This window comes from Bos taurus, chromosome 18 (assembly GCF_002263795.3).
Source record: "Bos taurus isolate L1 Dominette 01449 registration number 42190680 breed Hereford chromosome 18, ARS-UCD2.0, whole genome shotgun sequence".
Classification (NCBI taxonomy): Eukaryota; Metazoa; Chordata; class Mammalia; order Artiodactyla; family Bovidae; genus Bos; species Bos taurus.
Genome location: NC_037345.1, coordinates 3,988,389 through 3,995,214, shown reverse-complemented (window position 1 = coordinate 3,995,214; position 6,826 = coordinate 3,988,389). Strand labels below are relative to the sequence as shown.

The window sequence follows — 6,826 nt, the reverse complement described above, 5'->3', positions numbered from 1 at the left end:
CTGTTTCCCCATCTATTTGCCATGAAGCGATGGGACCAGATGCCATGATCTTAGATTTCTGAATGTTGAATTTTAAGCCAACTTTTTCACTCTCCTCTTTCACTTTAATCAAGAGGCTCTTTAGTTCTTCTTCGCTTTCTGCCATAGGATGGTGTCATCTGCATATCTGAGGTTATTGATATTTCTCCTGGAAATCTTGATTCCAGCTTGTGCTTCATCCAGTCCAGAATTTCTCATGAGGTACTCTGCATGGAAGTTAAATAAGCAGGGTAACAATATACAGCCTTGACGTACTCCTTTCCCTATTTGGAACCAGTCTGTTGTTCCATGTCCAGTTCTAACTGTTGCTTCTTGACCTGCATACAGATTTCTCAGGAGGCAGGTCAGGTGGTCAGGTATTCCCAACACTTGAAGAATTTTCCACAGTTTGTTGTGATCCACACAGTCAGAGGCTTTGGCATAGTCAATAAAGCAGAAGTAGATGTTTTTTGGAACTGTCTTGCTTTTTTGATGATCCAGTGGATGTTGGCAATTTGATCTCTGGTTCCTCTGCCTTTTGTAAATCTAGCTTGAACAGCTGGAGGTTCATGGTTCACGTACTGTTGAAGCCTGGCTAGGAGAATTTTGAGCATTACTTTACTAGCATGTGAGATGAGTGCAATTGTGCAGTTTTTTGAGCATTCTTTGGCCTTACCTTTAGATTTTTAAGTAAATCTAAAGCCTTTCTTTGAGACTGGAATGAAAAATGACCTTTTCCAGTCCTGTGGCCACTGCTGAGTTTTCCAAATTTGCTGGCATATGAGTATAGCACTTTCACAGCATCATCTTTCAGGATTTGAAATAGCTCAACTGGAATTCCATCACCTCCACTAGCTTTGTTTGTAGTGATGGTTCCTAAGGCCCACTTGACCTCCCACTCCAGGATGTCCGGCTCTAGGTGAGTGATCATACCATCATGATTATCTGGGTCGTGAAGATCTTTTTTGTACAATTCTTCTGTGTATTCTTGCCACCCCTTCTTAATATCTTCTGCTGCTGTTAGGCCTATACCATTTCTGTCCTTTATTGTTCCCTCCTTTGCATGAAGTGTTCCCTTGGTATCTCTAATTTTCTTGAGGAGATCTATAGTCTTTCCATTTTGTTGTTTTTCTTTATTTCTTTGTATTGATCACTGAGGAAGGCTTTTTTTTTAATCTCTCCTTGCTATTCTTTGGAACTCTGCATTCAAATGAAATATTACTCAGCCATATAAAGGAACACATGTAAGTTCTAATGACGTCGATGAACCTAGAGCCTATTATATAGACTGTAGTAGGTCAGAAAGAGGAAAACATATATTGTATATTAATATGTGTATATGGAATTGAGAAAGATGGTCCTATTTATGGGGCAGCAGTGGGGACTCAGACATAGAGAATAGCCTTATGGACGTGGGAGGTGGGGAAGGAGGGGAGGGTGGGATGAATGAAGGGAGTAGTGTAGAAACATATCACTCAGATCAGATCAGTCGCTCAGTCGTGTCCGACTCTTTGCGACCCCATGAATTGCAGCACGCCAGGCCTCCCTGTCCATCACCAACTCCCGGAGTTCACTGAGACTCACGTCCATCGAGTCAGCAATGCCATCCAGCCATCTCATCCTCTGTCATCCCCTTCTCCTCTTGCCCCCAATCCCTCCCAGCATCAGAGTCTTTTCCAATGAGTCAACTCTTCGCATGAGGTGGCCAAAGTACTGGAGTTTCAGCTTTAGCATCATTCCTTCCAAAGAAATCCCAGGGCTGATCTCCTTCAGAATGGACTGGTTGGATCTCCTTGCAGTCCAAGGGACTCTCAAAAGTCTTCTCTAACACCACAGTTCAAAAGCATCAATTCTTCGGCGCTCAGCCTTCTTCACAGTCCAACTCTCACATCCATACATGACCACAGAAAAACCATAGCCTTGATTAGACGAACCTTTGTTGGCACAGCAATGTCTCTGCTTTTTAATATGCTATCTAGGTTGGTCATAACTTTCCTTCCAAGGAGTAAGCGTCTTTTAATTTCATGGCTGCAGTCACCATCTGCAGTGATTTTGGAGCCCAGAAAAATAATGTCTGACACTGTTTCCACTGTTTCCCCATCTATTTCCCGTGAAGTGATGGGACCGGATGCCATGATTTTCGTTTTCTGAATGTTGAGGTTTAAGCCAACTTTTTCACTCTCCACTTTCACTTTCATCAAGAGGCTTTTTAGTTCCTCTTCACTTTCTGCCACAAGGGTGGTGCCATCTGCATATCTGAGGTTATTGATATTTCTCCCAGCAATCTTGATTCCAGCTTGTGTTTCTTCCAGTCCAGCGTTTCTCATGATGTACTCTGCATATAAGTTAAATAAACAGGGTGACAATATACAGCCTTGACGAACTCTTTTTCCTATTTGGAACCAGTCTGTTGTTCCATGTCCAGTTCTAACTGTTGCTTCCTGACCTGCATACAAATTTCTCAAGAGGCAGATCAGGTGGTCTGGTATTCCTATCTCTTGAAGATTTTTCCACAGTTTATTGTGATCCACAGAGTCAAAGGCTTTGGCATAGTCAATAAAACAGAAATAAATGTTTTTCTGGAACTCTCTTGCTTTTTTGAAGATCCAGCGGATGTTGGCATTTGATCTCTGGTTCCTGTGCCTTTTCTAAAACCAGCTTGAACATCAGGAAGTTCACGGTTCACGTATTGCTGAAGCCTGGCTTGGAGAATTTTTAGCATTACTTTACTAGTGTGTGAGATGAGTGCAATTGTGCGGTAGTTTGAGCATTCTTTGGCATTGCCTTTCTTTGGGATTGGAATGAAAACTGACCTTTTCCAGTCCTCTGGCCACTGCTGAGTTTTCCAAATTTGCTGGCATATTGAGTGTAGCACTTTCACAGCATCATCTTTCAGGATTTGGAATAGTTCAACTGGAATTCCATCACTTCCACTAGCTTTGTTCGTGGTGATGCTTTCTAAGGCCCACTTGACTTCACATTCCAGGATGTCTGGCTCTAGATGAGTGATCCCACCATCGTGATTATCTGGGTCGTGAAGTTCTTTTTTGTATAGTTCTTGTGTGTATTCTTGCCACCTCTTCTTAATATCTTCTGCTTCTGTTAGGTCCATACCATTTCTGTCCTTTATCGAGCTCATCTTTGCATGAAATATTCCTTTGGTAGCTCTAGTTTTCTTGAAGAGATCCCTAGTCTTTCCCATTCTGTTGTTTTCCTCTATTTCTTTGCATTGATCGCTGAAGAAGGCTTTCTTATCTCTTCTTGCTATTCTTTGGAATTCTGCATTCAGATGCTTATATCTTTCCTTTTCTCCTTTGCTTTTGGCTTCTCTTCTTTTCACAGCTATTTGTAAGGCCTCCTCAAACAGCCATTTTGCTTTTTTGCATTTCTTTTCCATGGGGATGGTCCTGATCCCTGTCTCCTGTACAATGTCACGAACCTCATTCCATAGTTCATCAGGCACTCTATCTATCAGATCTAGGCCTTTAAATCTATTTCTCACTTCCACTGTGTAATCATAAGGGATTTGATTTAGGTCATACCTGAATGGTCTAGTGGTTTTCCCTACTTTCTTCAATTTCAGTCTGAATTTGGCAATAAGGAGTTCATGGTCTGAGCCACAGTCAGCTCCTGGTCTTGTTTTTGCTGACTGTATAGAGCTTCTCCATCTTTGGCTGCAAAGAATATAATCAATCTGATTTCAGTGTTGACCATCTGGTGATGTCCATGTATAGAGTCTTCTCTTGTGTTGTTGAAAGAGGGTGTTTGTTATGACCAGTGCATTTTCTTGGCAAAACTCTATTAGTCTTTGCCCTGCTTCATTCTGTATTCCAAGGCCAAATTTTCCTGTTACTCCAGGTGTTTCTTGACTTCCTACTTTTGCATTCCAGTCACCTATAATGAAAAGGACATCTTTTTTAGGTGTCAGTTCTAAAAGGTCTTATAGGTCTTCATAGAACCGTTCAACCTCAGCTTCTTCAGCATTACTGGTTGGGGCATAGACTTGGATTACTGTGATATTGAATGGTTTGCCTTGGAAACGAACAGAGATCATTCTGTCGATTTTGAGATTGCATCCAAGTACTGCATTTCTGACTCTGTTGATCATGATGGCCACTCCATTTCTTCTGAGGGATTCCTGCCCACAATAGTAGATATAATGGTCATCTGAGTTAAATTCACCCATTCCAGTCCATTTCAGTCCGCTGATTCCTAGAATGTCGACATTCACTCTTGCCATCTCTTGTTTGACCACTTCCAATTTGCCTTGATTCATGGACCTGACATTCCAGGTTCCTATGCAATATTGCTCTTTACAGCATCGGACCTTGCTTCTATCACCAGTCACATCCACAGATGGGTATTGTTTTTGCTTTGGCTCCCTCCCTTCATTCTTTCTGGAGTTATTTCTCCACTGATCTCCAGTAGCATATTGGGCACCTACTGACCTGGGGAGTTCCTCTTTCAGTATCCTATCATTTTGCCTTTTCATACTGTCCATGGGGTTCTCAAGGCAAGAATACTGAAGTGGTTTGCCATTCCCTTCTCCAGTGGACCACATTCTGTCAGATCTCTCCACCATGACCCACCCATCGTGGGTTGCCCCACGGGCATGGCTTAGTTTCATTGAGTTAGACAAGGCTGTGGTCCTAGTGTGATTAGATTGACTAGTTTTCTGTGAGTATGGTTTCAGTGTGTTTGCCCTCCGATGCCCTCTTGGAACACCTACCATCTTAGTTGGGTTTCTCTTACCTTGGGCGTGGGGTATCTCTTCACGGCTGCTCCAGCAAAGCGCAGCCACTGCTCCTTACCTTGGACGAGGGGTATCTCCTCACCGCCGCCCTTCCTGGCCTTCAACGTGGGATAGCTGCACATGTACACTACCATGTGTCAAATAGACAGCCAATGGGAATTCAAACCAGGCTCCTTAACAACCTAGAGGGAAAGGAGGTGGGAGGGAGTTTCAAGAGGGAGGGGATGTATATGTACCTATGACTGATTCATGTTGACATATGGCAGAAACCAATGCAATATTGTCAAGCAATTATCCTTCAATTAAATAAATCTAAAAAATAGGGTTTAGAGTAGGGAAAGGCTTGGACTCCTACATAGAAATTTCTTTTCAAATTGTATAGTGGAAAAAAGTGTTGGGAAAAGCAATATACATATTAATAGAACATAGTTTGGCAAAAAGTAAGTCAAGGGCAAGAATCTGGTACCTCTTTTTGGATGTATCTTTTCCATGTTGTTCTTATGAGTTGCCCTTGCCTTCAACTGCTTATTTGATTCAAGGCAAAATCCACAAAGCTATTGAATTGCACTGACAAAAGCAAATCTTATTATAAGACTTGTACGTCCTTCCTGACAGCAGTTGGCCAGCACCACTGTTTACTGAATTTAAATACCATGTGGCTTCTTGACAAGCATCCCTTCTTTCTCTCCCCTCTTTCTCCATTGAATCCTTAGGTAAAGACTTAAGTATGGGTATATGTACACACATGCACGTGTATGTGTAAGAGAGCACATTGTTCTTGTAGGAAGAGTATTAGATGTCTGAAGGCACAGTATAGGTGCAAGGCACGGGGACATTTCCTAGAGAGGGATGATCGCATTCTGGAAACCGCCATCCTGTTTTCATACAGGTGATAATATACTGTTAAATAAGCTATTGGCTGCTGAATTGTATGAATGGGAAATTATAGACCAGAAAAGGAAATCTACCAGTCACACCTGGGAGGAGGGTCCCCATTTAAAGGATCTGCCAGTAGAACGTAGGAGATTGGACCATTGTCTTTCAACTGTACAAACCTAGGAAGGCTGCATGGAAACATTTGTATCTATTGGTGTGACTAGGTAAAGGGCTTGCACTAAATATACATCCTACAATGAACCCCTCCTCCTGTCACATATCAAACCTAAGATCAGGAGAACATTCTGACTCCTATTCTTCATTATATCTAAAAACTGATGAGAATTATATCTAAACATCGGTACACCTGTAAACCAATTTCCCCTGTGTTCTCCCACCTCTCCCCCTTCCCCTCCTCACTCACTCTTTCCATCATCCATCTGTCCATCCATCCATCCTCTCTTTAAGGAATACTCTCCCGAAGTCATGTTACAGTTCTATGAGTGATATTCAGATGCAAATTAGAGGCTTCCCATTGTGTCATGCTCTACAAGCAGCTCAGGTATTTTTTTTCACCTAATTGACTTTGTGCATACCATAACAATAACGGAAGAACTTTGAGTAACTGCTTCCACTGCTGAGTTTTCCTGCTTTTCTTGAAAGCTACATATTTTAATGCTTGTGCTGGGACTTAACACTTTATCTGGGAAAAACTTTTATAAGAAAGATAATCTGTAGACATTTGTTATGCAAGACTGTGGAGCAAATGACATGATAGTTCCCTAATCACTGTAAAACTGGCTCTGTGATTTTTATCAAATGTTTTATCAAATATTTTAGTAAAAAAAAAAAAGAGTTCTCTAGAAGTAAAATCTCAGACATATTTTGAGGTTCTTTCCACATGACCCCACAAACTTTCTGGGGGGTCTCCTGAGAGAAGACGTGTGATGGGCTTGTCTTTAATTTATGGTTATCACTGTTGCACTACTTTGGGATTGGAATGAAAACTGACCTTTTCCAGTCCTGTGGCCACTGCTGAGTTTTCCAAATTTGCTGACATATTGAGTGCAGCACTTTCACAGCATCATCTTTCAGGATTTGAAACAGCCCAACTGATATTCCATCATCTCCACTAGCTTTGTTCGTAGTGATGCTTCCTAAGGCCCACTTGACTTCACA

The 6,826-nt window shown here is 41.8% G+C and overlaps 1 pseudogene; it reads right to left on the bottom strand.

The window, feature by feature from the left end:
• Positions 1-3,565: 3,565 nt before the first annotated feature.
• LOC132342899 (craniofacial development protein 2-like) lies at positions 3,566-4,750 on the bottom strand (annotated as a pseudogene).
• Between the last annotated feature and the right edge of the window lie 2,076 nt (positions 4,751-6,826).